The 16,459-nt window shown below is 40.8% G+C and overlaps 1 protein-coding gene and 1 long non-coding RNA gene across 3 annotated transcripts in view; one reads left to right on the top strand and one right to left on the bottom strand.

The window, feature by feature from the left end:
- Positions 1 to 501: 501 nt before the first annotated feature.
- Positions 502 to 1,827, bottom strand: LOC110015511 (uncharacterized). Its single transcript, XR_013654468.1, has 4 exons — positions 1,560 to 1,827; positions 1,309 to 1,369; positions 1,086 to 1,216; positions 502 to 782 (listed from the first exon to the last, which is right to left on the bottom strand). It is a non-coding gene; the product is annotated as an uncharacterized LOC110015511 (long non-coding RNA).
- Positions 1,828 to 4,034: 2,207 nt separating this feature from the next.
- The window catches only part of hap1 (huntingtin associated protein 1), a 32,273-nt gene continuing 19,848 nt past the window's right edge, over positions 4,035 to 16,459 (top strand). Inside the window, exon 1 of one of the 2 annotated variants that reach the window (XM_023954820.2) lies at positions 4,035 to 4,167. The gene's annotated coding sequence lies outside the window, so the exon portion shown is untranslated. Of the gene's footprint in view, positions 4,168 to 12,946; positions 13,145 to 16,459 lie in introns of those variants that run through there. The other variant, XM_078943973.1, reaches the window with a different exon arrangement.

Genomic DNA, 16,459 nt, shown 5'->3' with positions numbered 1-16,459 from the left:
TCATTTAGCTGACATTTTTTTAGTCACACATTACACCTGAAACCTTCCTCCACCCGTTCCAACCGGTTGCGTACATCTCCACTTCTTTCCCACACTCTGTTGATCTGGACTTGTGACCCCCAGTGCTTAAAGTCCTCCACCTTCCTCACCTCCGCCCCCTGTAACCTCATTATTCCACTTGAGTTCCTCATTATGTTTCCCACATGACGTCCTTCGTGACACAACTGTCTGCGTTTACTCAGACTTGGGACTGGCACACATAATCACTGGATTGCGCCCCTTGTGGTTACATTTCACACAGCCGTAGTGTAAATGTTTTTTCTGTACCGTTTTACCTCGTCTGCAGACATTTTTTATTTTGGGGTTTTGATTAAATTCTGGGTTCTATGTGTCTGAGCTTGAATTTTCGCTTCTTCGATGATCTGATAAACATTAGAATTAAAACACTGAATCAGTTTATCATCGCCAAAAATAAAGAAAGTACAGATGAATCCTGGAAAAGTTGAGATGTTTCATAAGTTTGAATAATATGAAAAAAGAAACTTTTACTTCAGTTTAAACTGGAATATTTTCATTTTCTAAATGAGCTGCTTTCAAATGTTTTTTTGTGGTTTTTAAAGTAATTTATTTTTGATACCTGCCTATTGTTGGGGGTCATGGGGTCACTGGAGCCTACACAGCTGCTGATGGGTGAATAGAGGAGGAGGAGGAGGGGGGGGGGGTCACTCTACAGTTATCCAGTCGTCGCAGGACCACACAGAGACATGAAGCATCTGGTTGGACTGTGCAAGGAAGACGAAGAAAAAGCCACACATGAACCAGGAGAGCATGCAAACTCCACACAGAAAGGTCTCAACCGGGATTCCAACTCCATCACTGTGAGGAGAAAGTGCTGTCCACTGTTCCACTGTTCTACCCCAGTTGTAAATGATGATGACAAAGTATGATTTCTGCTGAATGTCCACTGATTAAAACTGTAACGGCTGCACTGAACGTGTGAGTGTGTTAGGGTTATGGCGGTGTTCTTCCTCAGAATGAAACGGGTGGGGTGTCGATGTTTTCATTCAGCTTAATTCCCCGCTCACGCGTTAAGCTGACACGGATCCTGATGAAAGCCATTGGGGTAAAGCCTGTACCCCCCTGCCGTGATCATTAATGGGTAGTTGGTATCACTTCCTTACTCGGTCGGGCCTGGTGCGCCCTCTAGAGGAAAAGGCTAGAAAAAAGGTTAAATAAAGTTTAGTGAGTTATTTGGAAAAATTAGATTTTTGTTTGTAAAAGTGGTTTAAGAAATGACTGTTCTCTGACCATTTCAGCCAAGCTCCCTTCAAGTAACCCGTATGTTTCTTTGTCAAGCCACCATCCTCTTCTTTAAGGTGGTATGGTAACAAATCAAAACACAAAGAAAAGCAGTTTCACTTAAATAACACAATTTAGAATCCAAAAAAATAAGATCAAAACAAAGAAATTAGACATTCACAAATCATTCGTTTCAGCCTCTAAATACGGTGGAGCAATAGAAATGTTTGAGCATAGATTCTGCTTTATGACTGACGGACCCGTCACGCCTGAAGCTGCTTTCGTCCTGTTTCTTGGCTCCCTGGTTAAAATAGCTGCCGACACGTGGGAGACCTTGAAGGTTGGAGGCCTGCAAGAGCAGCAGCTGCTGATTCACATCCACATAGAGGCTTCTATCACATTCCAAAGGCAGACGGAAACATTGAAATACTTAAAAAACGATCCGCACATCTACTTTTATTAGTTGATCCCGAGCAGCTGCTTGTAATGTTGATACTCTTTGGAGCAGAAAGTCTGTGACTTGTTGATCTCCTGCAGAGAAAAGTAGAGCAGCTATAAATATCCTCTTCTGAGGTTTGTCTGGTTTGGGGAACGCTACACAGGACTGGTTAGTCATCAAAAGCAACAGAAAAATGTCATATTTGGACAAAGAATTCTCTGATTGAACATTCCTGATGTGTTCTGTTCTGTCAGCACTAAAGCTGGAAACATTAAAGATTAATGTCTTATGAATCTGTTTCAGCTGTAAAGTCAATGTGAGTGTTTGAAAATGTTAACGGAACGCGGCAGCCTTCACTTTTTCATTTACTTGATCGTTTTCTGGACGCGTTTGGTTAAAGTTCAAAAGAACTTGTGGTTTTTTAATCTACAGTATTCTTCATTTCTGAAACAAAGTTCTGAAGCAGCAGATCTTTGTTCCAATGGACCAGAGCCTCCTGCCAGAGTGGGAGTGGCTGTGCGTGGTGGGAGGGGCCAGCTGCGATCCCGGCGGCTTGTCTCTGGGCCCTGCAGATGTGCAGCTGCTGTGAGGAGAGGCTTGCAGAGCAGATGACACGATCCAGCCGGGCCCTGGTGAGTGTGCAGAGGTTCACCAGGATCCTCACAGGGCAGTGATCAATCTAACTTTTGCCTTTTAAAGCTCAACTTTAAACCAGGAAGCAAATCTATTATTTTCTTTATTTTTCATTTTTTTTACAACTTTTTTCAGGACAATCACATGACATACAGTAAAGAAACATTAAACTGTTCATCAAAAAAAAAAAAAACTGCAAGGAGGGGTTACAAAAGTAAAAAAAGTAACATTGTGTTATTCTGTAAAGCTGATACAGAGGATCGGTTTTAATTGCTTTTCTGTGGGTAAGAAACGGTCTCTAAATAATGTCTTATTTGAGCAATCAATTCAAAGATTTCTTTGGTTTCATAACTACATTTAGTTTTAAGAATATAAGATTTTGTTAATGAAATCAAGAGATTTATCAAATAGAATTGTGAAAATAGATTACATAAATATAATGTTCTTCCAAGTCAAAAAGAAATGAAGACAAAGTAGAGTCATGACGAGTTTACAATGGATTCCTAGTTTAGAGTGCTTACAGGTCGAAAACACATGTAATAATATTTTTCATTTTGTTTATAGAATGAATGTTATTGAGATCGTTTTTCAGTTTTTGCATGAACTGATTTGTTGAATCATGTAAGATTTTAAATAATACTTGTTTGACCTTGTTATTTAAAATACATTTGTTTAGCGGAAGCCACATTTTTCCAACAAATCTGTTCCATGAATTGAAATTCAAAAGGTTATTGCTGGAGATTCAGTTTGGAGCTCCTGTTGAAACAATCTTTTAATGGCTTTGTTTTGATTTTTTACTGTAGAAAAGCAGATTTGTCTACAGCTGTGTTCGTTACTTAAAGCTGCTGCTGGTGGTCGGATGCAGATTGGTGAGAAGAAGAGGGCTATCATCAGAGACGGCTGAAAAGCCCTTCACAGAGATGGGGATCTTATTGTGTTGGATGAATTCAGTACAGGTGCAGAGCTGACGCTGTTAGTTGATAAACTGGCTGAATAATCTGATATTGTTATTAAACCACTGATGCATGAAGACAGTTTTACTTTTTTAATTATTATTCCAGATGTAAAACATGTGAGGAGAAAAGTTGCATCAACATCTGTTTATCAAAAGGTTGATGAGCACTTTGTCAGCCTTCTAGGTGCAGTTGAAGGTCGAGGCCACCCACCAGTTGGGGATAAAATTCCCAAATGAGTTTGTTTCTGATCCAAATAGTTTTAATATTCATATGTAAATACTGAAATCAGAAAATGTTCAGACCAGCATTACTGTAGTCATTCATTAGAACAGATTTCCTGATATGATGTGTGCGATTTCTCCAGATAAAGTCACATAGTATTTATCAATGAAGTCTCTAACATATAGAGACCGATCTGCACAAATTATTAGGGAGCCCTTGCTAGAAGCAACTCTAGTTCATTTGTTTTCCCAGTAAGTTTTTTTTTAAACTACGTAAACATTTTTTAACGTATCCTATAGTTGTTTGTGTACCTAATTCTGTTACAAACGATTATATCTGACAATCTATCTGACAGAATTAGTCCTTCGGTTTTAAAAATTATATTTGAGCTATTTATAATTTATTTGTTTCTATTTTAGCTGTTTACTTTTTTCCCCCTTTACTGTTTCTGGGACTAAACGTGGTCGCCTGTAACTACACTTCCCATGATGCCCCGCTCTCACGTTGACCAATTCCAGCTCCGGACAGAGCAGCCGTTGTGACAGCTGAGCTCCAAGTTTGCTGAGCGAAACTTCTGAGGGGAGGACGACCTTGAAGAGCGGCGAATGTCGGGAACATGTAAGTCCTGAGCCGCTTCCCGGTGCTTCCGCTGCGGGACCCGCGCGCCGCCGCCGTCCCGCCGGAACCTCGCTGTTCGGGAGGTGGACGGGGAAATTTTCCACACCGCCGCGAGGGAGGAGGGACGAGGTGTTGATGGTGGATTGTCATGGTCCCCGATTTAGGCGGAATTATCTTAAACGAAGCGATTCGTTCAGGAAAATCACCACAACTGAAGCATCTGGACGAAGCGTTCAGAAGTTCTGGTAGAAATGCCTTAAGGAGACCTGTTCGCTGGCTCTGAAGTCAAGAACAGGAAAAACGGAACAAGTTAAGAATAACCCATCCTCGTTCATTCATAATAGTTCATAGAAACCGCTTTATGGAGGATGTTTTCACAGTTCTGTTCTGCCTGTCTGATCCTTTCTACCGATATGGCTCAAGCAGAACCCAGGACAAACAAGGTTAGATGAAAGCCTACAGTTCAGAGGAGAACTTTAGGACAACCCGTCCAACATCTGATCAGAGCCACCACCAACAAGCCCGATAAGTGGAATAAAGAAAACACTTTAACATCTCAAATGTACAACCTTCATCCATCACATATGGACCTATAGTCCACATGCATGCTGGTGTTCAGACAGACACAGCTTCTCAGCAGTTTACAGCTGATCTGGATGCAGAAAAAAACAAACCTGGGTTCCTCAGCTGCAGTTCACTGCTGGTTTGTGAACATTTTTGTTTTGTTGGTACAAAAGGTGTTTTCCTTTGACTTAGTTCAAGGTGCTGCAGCTTCTCACAAAGCAGTGAGATGTGATCTCAAAGACACGAAACCAAAAGGAGAAAACCTTTCCATCACTGTTGCACTTGTGTTTGTCTAGTCTGTCACACTCAAGGCAGATAAGAATAAACAAAAACAGAGTTTAAATGAGCTGCCCCCTCATTTACAGAAGAAAATCATTTAGACCAAAAGTTTAATGTAGACGAGTTCAGGAAGTCAAATAAGGACAGGTGGAACAGAAACCATGTCGATACATGTAAACATACTTCTACACAAACATACTAATACACATAAAAAAACACTTACACACTCAAAAAGACACCCGCGCACACAGACAAGCATACACGCTCAAGGTCTCGCAGAAACACACACACACACGCCTACAAACAAGCATATAAATATCTATACACACAAACATAAACATATACAAGATAACAAGCACAGACACGAAGAAACACACATACACAAACACATGCATACATGCAGACATACACAAATATAACCATACAAACAAATATGCACACAGGAAGACGCACAAACACATGCATACAAACAACTACACAAACACACACAAAGACATACAAACACACACACAAATACATGTATACAAACACAAAGGTGTTTGTCTGCATGGGGTTCAGCTCAGGGAACATTGTTAGTGGAGCAATATCAACCATGAACAGAAAGTTGGGGGTGTGCTGGTAGAATTGGGGGATGAGGATGGGTTCTATGATGTCTCTGAGGTAGGAACGTGCCGTGACTGGGCCATCTAAAATAACCTAATCAGTTTTGCACCAACTGGTGATGCCTGCCCAGACTAGTCCACCTCCTCCACCAAAGCAAACCCTGGGAACCACGTTGACCTCGGAATATTGCTTGCTTCACCTTCTCCAACAACGCAGACAACCGTCATTTCTGTGCAAAGTGACCCGACACCATGGTAGGATGGAAGACCATAGCTGCATTGTCCAGGTGAAATGGTCTTGTGCCCACTGCAGACATTCACAATAATGTATTGGTGTCAGTGGAGTCACCTGCAATGGTCAACTGTCATTCAAATCAAAGTGGTGGAGTCTGTTGCAAATGGTACGCTACTAGCATACCCCATATCAATTAGTCAATGAATCCATTTCTATGATCCAACCAGATCGATCTATCTGAGGCGAGTTGTTAATCCAATCAAATCGACTTGTGAAATTTAAAAGTTGGAAGATATTCTTTGGATTGAGACATGGTAGGTTCATTTTACTTTAAGTTAAAAACAGAAAAAAATCATTCCAGCCCAATGTGTGGAAACACATTGAATTTCGCAAAATCACATGATTATAGAGTGTGGTAGAATGTTCTAATAATGTTCCGTCTGTATTATTTTCCTGAGGAAAAACAACTATTTGAAACAAAAATGTGAATGAAATTTGTTTACCCGTTTGTACATGTATTTAATTAACACCGTGATTGTATGGAGTTGATTCAGTCTCAATAATCAGAAATGCACACAACCTGTTTCACAAATACACTCGCTCTGATTCACAACTGGAATTTTACGCAAAGGTGCAATATCAATTTTGGAAATGCACACGTCGTGTTTCACAAATGCACACTCTGTGTTTCACAAACACACACCTTGTGTTTCACAAATGCACACAAAATGTTTCACACATGCAAAATAAGTGTGTCTCACAAATGTGCACGCTGTGTTTCACAAAAACACAATACATTTTTCAGAAATTCACAATACATTTTTCAGAAATGCACAAAAGATGCTTCTGAAACATCATTTTTAGGTACACTTGTAATCAAATCAAATCAAATCAAACTTTATTTATAAAGCACTTTTCATATAAAAATATAACACAAAGTGCTTTACATTAAAACACAACAAATATAAAAACAAGCATTGACGATTTAAAAATAAATAAAAATAAATAAATAAATAGGGCCCCCCTCCCCGTACCTAGCCCCCCACTCCTTTCACACCTCCCACCACCTAACTGATGGCAAACGACAATGAGAAATAGGCTGAGCACAAAAACAGGATGCAGGAAACGCTGATAATTGGAACTTCCCCCTCCGTGAACAGTCGCATAGACAGCCAAATGCAGCATCACAGGCGGGGGCCGCTCCACCACAGCTAAGCGGTGATGCAGATCCCCATCTAGAGCCGCAGTGGCTGAACAGCAGCCGACCCAGAGGGAAAGGTTCCAGCTGAGGAAGCACTGGAAAAAAAAATTAAGAAAAATGAAAATAAAAAAGTAAACATATTGATAAAAACAATAAAACATTAAAATAAGGTTAATTAAAATAACGCGTTAAAAATCAGGTTCAAGTTCATAAAACAAGATAAAATGGATAGATATATAAATAAAATAAAAATAAAAAGTACATATAAATAAATAACTGAATAAATAAATAAATAAAAGTAGTAAAAAATTAGCTAAAAGCCAGGTTAAAAAGATAGGTCTTGAGCCTATATGAACTCACAGATCGTGTAAGATTCAGAATGTGCATTCACAAACCCGCTTTCATTTGTGAATCTCCTCACATTTGTGAGAGATTTCTCTGTGTTGAATATTGAGACTCCCTTCATGCTGCAGGTCAACTAATGTCACCATTGGCTAATGAATCTGTCAATCAAACTCATCAGCAAAGCAGGCGTGCTCGCTTTCAGCCGATCGAATGGCCCCTTAGACTCTCTCCAGCTTTCACACTGATGTCAGAACTGAAGGTGCACAGCACACAAGCATGGTGGAAAAGTTTTAAAGTCCAGGAGATGCAAAGCCCCCTAGTTAGGAGTAACAAAATCCTCCTTTTTCATTAAAGTCAGTGTTGCAACTCTGTTCTAACTTTTGGGGTAATTACATTTAACAGGACAGTTAAACGGGCCAGAACCTCTTATTTTTCAAAAATAATTTCAGAAAATAAAAACAACCTCCAAATGTATTTTTAAAACAGTTGATATTTTAATGAACAAAGACTTCAACAAGTCCTCCATGCCATCGTCTGATGCTGCATGTGAGGACTTCGCAGACCACTTCATGGGTAAAATCAATGCTATAAGATCAAACATTTCATCTGTGCAATACACTGATCTTAACAGACCACCAGCATTGTTTTTACCAGAAGAAACACTGGGGAGTTTTGTCCTGGTTGATGCGGAGATGCTTGGTCGAGTTCTATCCCAAGTAAACACCACAACCTGCCTTTTAGATCCCATTCCCACTTCACTTTTTAAAACATTTTATGGATTCTTTGAGTCAGAGCTTTTAAACATAGTTAACTGCTCTCTTCAGACGGGGGTCTTCCCCTCTGCCTGTAAGACGGCAGTGGTGAGGCCCTTTCTGAAGAAGAGTCAATTAGATCAAAAAAATCTGGATAACTATAGACCCGTATCCAGCTTACCATTTTTAAGTAAAATTATAATAGAAAAAAGTGTCGCTACTCAACTGCATGAGTTTTTAAATGCCCAAAACATTTTAGAAAAATATCAGTCTGGTTTTAGGACAAACCATAGTACAGAGACGGCTTTTTTAAAGATTGTTGATGATCTTAGATTAAAATATGACTCACAGAAACTTTCTGTTCTGGTGCTGCTGGATCTTAGTGCCGCTTTTGATACAATACATCACCAGATTTTATTAGACAGACTTGGGAGTCTGGTGGGCCTCTCTGGAAATGTTCTTAAGTGATTTTACTCTTACCTTACAGATCAACACTTTTATGTGAGTATGGATATGTGCTCTTCAGGAATCCATGAAATAAGTTGTGGGGTTCCCCAAGGGTCAATTTTAGGGCCAATACTGTTTAATTTTTATATGTTGCCTCTTGGGGAGGTCATCAGGAGACATGGCGTTGACTTTTACAGCTATGCTGATGATACACAGCTTTACATCGCCGTGTCTGCTGATGACCTTGAACCTGTTAACACTCCTTTAAACTGTATTTTAGATATAAAGTCATGGATGGCAGAAAACTTCTTACAGCTCAACCAGGACAAAACTGAAGTTCTAATCATCGGTTCTGAAGACAAGAGAGAGACGATTTTACCACATCTTCATAATTTTAAACCTTCTGAATGTGTGAGAAACCTGGGCGTACTTTTTGACTCTGAGCTAAATTTTATTCCACACATCAAAAATGTCGTTAAGACAGGATTTTATCATCTCAAAAACATTGCCACAGTCCGCCCTTTCCTCTCTCTTGCCAGCACAGAGGTGCTGATGCGTGCTTTTATTTTCAGTCGTTTAGATTATTGTAAAGCCCTGCTCTCTGGTTTACCCAAAAAGTCGATCTCAAATCTACAACTGTTTTCTGTTTATAATGTTAAAGCGCTTCGAGCTGCACAAAATGCATGAGAAGCGCTATTTTATAAATAAAGTTTGATTTGATTTGGAGGCTGACTCCACTCTCAGCCCAGATTTGAAGAATGGGGGGGGGGGGGGGTATATTGATCTGTGATTGACAGGGATGTTGGCTTGAGGTAATGTAGCCACGCTGCGTCTTTAATATGGAGAGTGGTACAAAGTGATGCCAGTTTCTCCACAGAACTTTCTGTGGAAGTTGAAGATTTTTCTCCTCCACATTCTCATGATCCAGACCGAAGGGAACCGGTGTCTGAGTGCTAAAAGGACGCTAGCATCATAGCTAACAAGGATAAAGTATTAGCAAACTATCCCGAGTGATACATTCATTGCAAATCCCATCACCAGGACACAGTTCGCTGTATTCAAGTCGAAATGAACCAATATCGACAATGAATCACATCGTCAACCACAAATTTGCAAAAATCTCTCTGAGTGCATAGGTCCTTAGGTTCTGGTCATCATTTGGGTTCTGTCACTCACAGGGCTCCACTCCTGGGTCTGCCAGTAGTTCTGTGTCTTGATGCGAGTCTATTGATGACACTTTGAGACTCACCAAGTCCATGTGCAACATCTGAATGCCTACTACTAACCTGAAGACATGCTGTGACCTGGTGGCTGTGTTGAAATGATGAACTTGGAATGACTTACTGGCAAAATCAACTTTCTGTGGCCACAGAATAGTCAAATCGATGCCAGATTGAAAAGGTTTTTCTTTTAGAATTTTTGTTTTGTTTTCTTCCCATTTAGTAAGACACTGTAGAGTGTGACCATTATGTGGAAAACACAAAATGAGGTCTGTCTATCGCCCCAATACAATAACCTCCCTATCCTGAAAATCTGTGAAGTGAAACAAATATCATGTAAATGACATCCTCTGATTTTTTTCACAATCTCCCTAACTTCTTGTGAAAAATGTATTTTTAAGTATTGTTAACAATTTTTTGTACTCCAGCTGTTGAGTTGAGTACACAGAATCATAAATAGTATCTGTGATACTTTCAGTTTGAACTTGCCTAAGGGATAATGCCTGACAAAGTGCCAATTTTCAGAGATAATTGGATGACACAGAAGCCTGAACCATCCTGCACGAAGTGGGTTTTTCTGATAACGGACACTTCAAAGGGCATTATCCCGCTTATGACATGGTTACTTACAAAAGAAATAAATATTCAATCAAATTTTAGTACTTTATTCTTGTTATTTTCTTGGTTTGAATTGTTTTGTCAGAAAAAGCGGACTATTTAATATGTGGATCCGCGTGGTGTCATGGTATCGTCTGAGCCATCACCAACCTGGAATGCAGCAGCAAAAGAAAGCGCTACATATGCTGATGGGTTAAATAAAGCATCAGTTCAGAGAGAAAGTTCCCCTCTTACCGCTTGTTTGTGTCCAGATGATGAAGCAAAAGTTTGTTTCACAGAACGCTTGGGCTATGTGACCAAAACTTATTTTTTGTGGTATATAATCCCTGTCCATTATCACTTTTTAATACACCAATCAGCCAATCAGAATCGAGTATTCAACCAGACCATGGCTTAAATTGAAATAAATCAGGTGTGAACTTTACTCACACCCTGATGTTTAGTTTAATCTTCTACAAGTAAAACCAGGACGGCCTTGTTTTCCACAGGTTTCAGTCTTAGTGTTTCATGACATCAGGCAGTGTTTTACTGGTTTATTCTGAGTGTTCTGGTCATTTTTTAGTCATCAGGCTTTTTATTTGTTCCTTGAACTGAAGGCCTCATTGGTGTTTTTCATCTTAACGAGACTTATTGCAGCTGCCTTTATTGACTTTTTTATGAACCACTAAAGTAATTCAGTTTTTTATTTATTTATTCTGTATTCAACAAACAGGGAGGGTGCTGTGACCTACAATAAATCCAAATTTTTATTGGAACTCCTGGTTTTGACTGTTAAATGTGGATTTTTTGCTTTTTTAGTTTTCCCCCTGACTCTTTTCTGCAGGATGAAAATTTACAAAGACGTTTGTTTTTGTTAACTTTGCAAGTTTGAGGGTTTTGATGTAGCAGTTGGGGCAGACATTTAAAGAAGGAAGCTGATGAAAGTAAGACATGTGACTGACGAGAATGTTCAAGAGAGTCACAGACGGATGTTGTGGAGAGTATCTAGTAGTTTTACAAAATAAAACTTTCTTCAGAATCAGATCATAAAAACGGAAATAATGTAAATGATACATTTTGGTGGCTGGGGTGCAGAGGTCGAGCGGTTGACCTCTAATCGAAAAGTTGCAGATTCGGTTCCTGCCTTGTCTGTGTTTTTGGGTGAGACATTGAACCCCACATGGTGGTTCAGCGCCTTGCAGTGGAGCGGCCGTCGTTGTTTGACTGGCACTATGAATGCAAAGCACTTTGGGCCCTGATCAAAGTGGAAAAGCACTGTACTACGTGGGGTTGGTAACCACTGTCTTAGTGTTTTTGGCATCATAGCAGCTGTTGTTGCTTAAAACACACAACTTGCCATATATGGTCTTCAATGTGGACGTGGTCAATGGATTCTTTTGGGACCTTTCTATGTGTATTCGAGTCTACTCGATGGGGATTGAACAGTAATGCCCATTTTGAAACCGTGAGGACCGAGGATGCGGCTGCGCTTTAGTCTTCTTCGCGCTTTAGTCTTCTTCGCACTTTAGTCTGTTCAGCTTGCTCTACCTCCTCTTTCCACTTTACAGTAAATCCGGGGTGTCAAACTCATTTTCACCGAGGGCCACATCAGCATAGCGGATGTCCTCAAAGGGCCAGATATAACTTATACATGTAACTAAATGTAATGAAAAATAAATGCAACTACTCCTTAATGTTAAATAACTCATTATTTATTTATTATGACTTTTTAAAGGGACAATTACAGTTGCAGAAAAAAAACGCATGTTTGCTTGTTACTCCAGCATAATTCATTTTACATTTGATTCTGACAGGTTAGGTTATATTGACAGTGTTTAAGTCCGGGGTGCGCTTGACCGCTACTCCTGTTGCTTCATCACCGCGGACCGGTGATCACAAATCTGACACCGTCAGAGCTCTAGTTTATATCTTGTGGGACACAAAAAAAGGCGACTTCTCCAGTACCGATAGCAGAACCGTTGAGGTCAGATCTTACGGATACTGCGGTCTTGAAGAATGTAGCCCCGGGGCTCGTTCAATACCGGGCTAGGTACCCATCCCTGGGAAAGGGGCACGGTGGAGAACAATCACCGAAGCGGTCGCTTTGCATATAGCCAAAGACATGGTACCCATATATACCGTGGAGAAGACAGGGTTTATTAATTTAATTAATATCGGAATTCGGAAAATCGGAAATCGAATTAAAAAAAATAAAATCTGAGATTTTATTTTTATAAAAAAATATCGCCCAGCACTACTTACAAAGCTTAAAAGTTCACATTTCAAAGTCTGAGTCAGACTGTCAGACATGACTTATGACTGTCTGTAAATCAATGGTCTGCAGTGTGGAAGACCGGCTTGGCTACAGAGACACATTTGAATATTTTGTTTGGGAAATCTCTGTGGGTTTGGGAGTGGAGCCACAGGCTTCAGCCCATTGTGTCTTCAGTAAGCACTGTGATAAAGCGGCACGCCTTTTCTCTGGACGCCCCTCCTCCCGCTCGGGCAGCCCCACCTCCACCCTGCTGGCTCACTGTGGCTTCGTCTCTTCCCGGCAGGACAGAAACCGACCGGTAAAACATTCTGGTTTTGGATGGGAGCAGTCACCTGCTATAGCTGCACCTTAGTGTTTGGATGTCTAATGCTAGAGTTCAGACCTCTAACTAGTCCCTTCAAGGATGCTTCGCAAGTCTTCTCAACCAAACTCTGGCTGAGGAGAACCAGACGGCGCTTTGGTGAGGATCTGTCCTGGCTGAGTGGTTCTGAACTGCATCTTCATGGTCTTTGAGTGTCTTTAGATGTCACGCTGACTTGTGCAGAAGTGGCGTTTTTGGACTTTTTGTCTTTAAAGGAGTGCATGCAGGTACAACAGAAACAGCTTCCCCTCTGCCGACTCCTACTGATGTTTTTTCTTCAGCGTTTGGCTCATTCAGTAATGTTCTGTGAAACCTGTGTGAAGAACTCATCAGAGCAAATGAAGAAAAAACCTAAAAATGTTTATACCAAAATTGAAGTTATACTGTGATGTGTTTTTAGATCTAGAGTTTTTTCTGGATCTGTTTCCCTCAGAGGATTTTACTCTTCTGCTCATCTGAATGTTGTCCTGCCCCCCCCGCTTGTTTCATACGCAGATGTTTAGCCTCAGCCGGGTGGGAGTCATTTTACAGCATTGTTGTTTGGATTGAAACTTAGACCTGGTGAAATCTGCCTCATGTGACCCCCCTGTGGGTTAAAAACGGCCTTCTTTTATGACTGATATCAGTAAGGCGATTAATTCCCGTGTCCTGCTGGGAAAGTCGGCGTGCAGGTGAATGATTAAACTGACGAGCTGTGCCAGAGATGTGCTGTGAGACCATGATGTCATTTCCTGAATGACACCTGACTGTCCGAGGAGGTTGCTTTCGCTTTGGATGGGTTTTGTGTCAGTGTGCCCCATGGGGATGGAGGTGGCTGAGGAAAAACCTGGGACTCTGTCTTTGACTCCCAAAGTTTAAAGGCTATTCAGAGTTTGCATCATTTCTGAGGCTTTTGTCTGATTTTTGGAAGGAAACGGAGGGAAATCTGTGAGACGAGAAGTTTCTCTAGTCAAACGTCATCCAGCAGTTTGGGTCATAAATGTCTTGTGGTGTGCATGAATGTGTGCAGGCCACTTTGTGCGTGCGTGCACACTAGTCGTGAGCTGGTGCACGTCCACCCACCTCTGCTCTACAACCTGCCGCAGATAAACTGGGTCATTTTGTTCTGAGAGCTGATAACGTTTCAAATATTTACGGCTGATGTTTGGATCTCGGATCATTGAGACGGAGATGTATAACCTCTGCAGTGTTTTCCCTTTCGTTGATAGTTTATGTGTGAGCACAAACGTAGTTTTTAGAAAGATAATTGCATTTACATGTTGGAAAAATACGTAAAGAATGAGTGAATCAAAAAATTCCTTTTTCATTTCTACTGTGTTTTGAAAACATTTGTCAGATGATTGATATTTAAAGGGCCTATATCATGCTTGTTTATGTACTGATAATTCAAAAACTTCACAGTAAGAGTACACAAATCTATGTGAGGAGATACTTTAGTATTAACAGATTAGGTGTTTTATTACAAAAACAGAAAGCAGTGACTACTGCATTTCATGCTCTGCTGTAAACAGTGCTATGGGGGGAGCATGGCGTTTCTAAAGCACGGCTGGCTCCGTGGGTAGCGCTCGAGAAGCGCGTGCTACAGGAAATCACTGTTGGCTTAGTGGGCTACGATCCATCGGGCGGGAACTGCATAGGCACATGGGGTGATCCAGGTCACAATAAACACTCCAGTGGGCCAGAGTGGTCTTCTGCCGGGGACTTTACGTGCCGTGGGGCAGGTAGCGACTTTCTAATGATAGAGAGAATTTGCACTCAGTGTATTTAAGCACGCATGTGCAGTGACGTATGTATCAGCCGATGTTCGATTGGCCGTTCTGCATGTCAATCAAGTCCCCATACTTCTCGGTGAGGATTTTGATTCACTCTTGTATTTTTTAGAAATATATTTTTATTTTTTTGGTTATTTATCTTTGCCTGGAATCTACCCTCATGTTCGTGAAGATCGACCGGTCAATCGCGATCAACGTAATCAGCACCCCTGGAGTAAACTATATCTTTATATATGATCCTATATTACCTTTGGTACACTAAAGAACGATTTTTAAAATAAAATAGGAGTAATTCTTGCTGCTAATTTTCCTACCCAGAAGTAAGTAACATCCGAACCTTTGCAAAGATGGATGTGCGGATACGGCTAAACGCTTTCTACAAAAAGAAAGCGTTTAGCCGATCACCGCTAGCTCTGTTGAGAAAGTGGGTGTGTGTTAGCCTGGGGGCGGCGCTTTTAGCGCAGACTCTTCCTGGAAGGGGCTGTTCCTCCCTTTGTGATGTCACAATGCGAGAACCCACTTGTTTTCATTGGGAGGGGCTGGTGCTCAGAGCCCAGGTTTTCAGAGGAATGCTCAGAAATGAATGAATGGATCAAAAAAACGCTTTGGGTTGTTTTTTTGTGAAGAATGAACATTATAATACACTTAAAAGCTCAAAATTGATTTGATTGATTGATTTTGATATAAGCCCTTTGAGATCAAATGTGTCTCATGTTCCTGCTGTGTGGAACAGTTTTCCACAGACACCATCAAAGCAGGAGTTCATGGAAGCGGACCGTTAGGTCTTCACACCTAATAAACCTTTTTGTTGAACTTGATGTTTAATATTTAGCTGCTCCGTCATGTTTTACAGTTTTTCTTGCGTGGGTTTAATGGCCTTCTTTTGTTCTAGTCTTACTTGCTGCACTTCTGAAAACTTTTTTCTGGGTTTATGTTGTCATCCACTCTTCACCTGGAGGCCTGTGACTGTGAGTGAAAGACCATCCAGGCGGTCTAGAAGTCTAGCCTCATTGAAGCTTGTAAAAATTCCATATTTTCTCCATAAAGAGCAGTCTTCAAACAGAAATCCCTGCACTTGTTCTGCTTGCTGTCTCCTGCAGACTCTTGTGTCTGTGTGATCTCCTGTTGACCTTGCAGACGTTTTGTTGTCTGCTTCCGGGGTTGTTTACTTCATGAACCGGTCCTGGGGCAGCTCTTGTGCTCTTTGTGGACTGAACCTTAATGAATGCTGGTGTGTAAAGTGCTGCTTGGTGCTCTGTTAAAGATTAAACCAGTGAAGATCAACCTATTTGGCCCCTGGCCTCTGTGAACACGTGAAGTGTGCAGCCATTGTTCTTGAATACATCTGTGACCTTCAAGTGTCTCATTGGTTATAATTGCTACATGCTTTGAGGTCGAACACACAAACATTTTAAGAAGCTGTAAAAAGAAGGACGGTGCACTAAAACAAATAATTCACTTTTATTTGTTGAGCTGCAGTTTTTTTTTTTTCTCTTTTGGATTTCATCATGTGGTGATCAGAGTAGCTTCTGGTTAAATAGCTGAATTTATTTAAGCTCCTTTCCTGATCAAAAGCATTGATGATGGGTCCGTCAGTGACCAGGACTATCTGCAGAGTCGCAGCTCACAACTTTTTTAACAA

The sequence above is a fragment of the Oryzias latipes genome (genome assembly GCF_053564925.1).
Source record: "Oryzias latipes strain Hd-rR chromosome 1 unlocalized genomic scaffold, Olatipes_Hd-rR_3.1 chr1_Y_2".
Taxonomy (NCBI): domain Eukaryota; kingdom Metazoa; phylum Chordata; class Actinopteri; order Beloniformes; family Adrianichthyidae; genus Oryzias; species Oryzias latipes.
The sequence above is the reverse complement of the archived record's forward strand: the minus strand, read 5'-3'. Positions and strand labels throughout refer to the sequence as shown.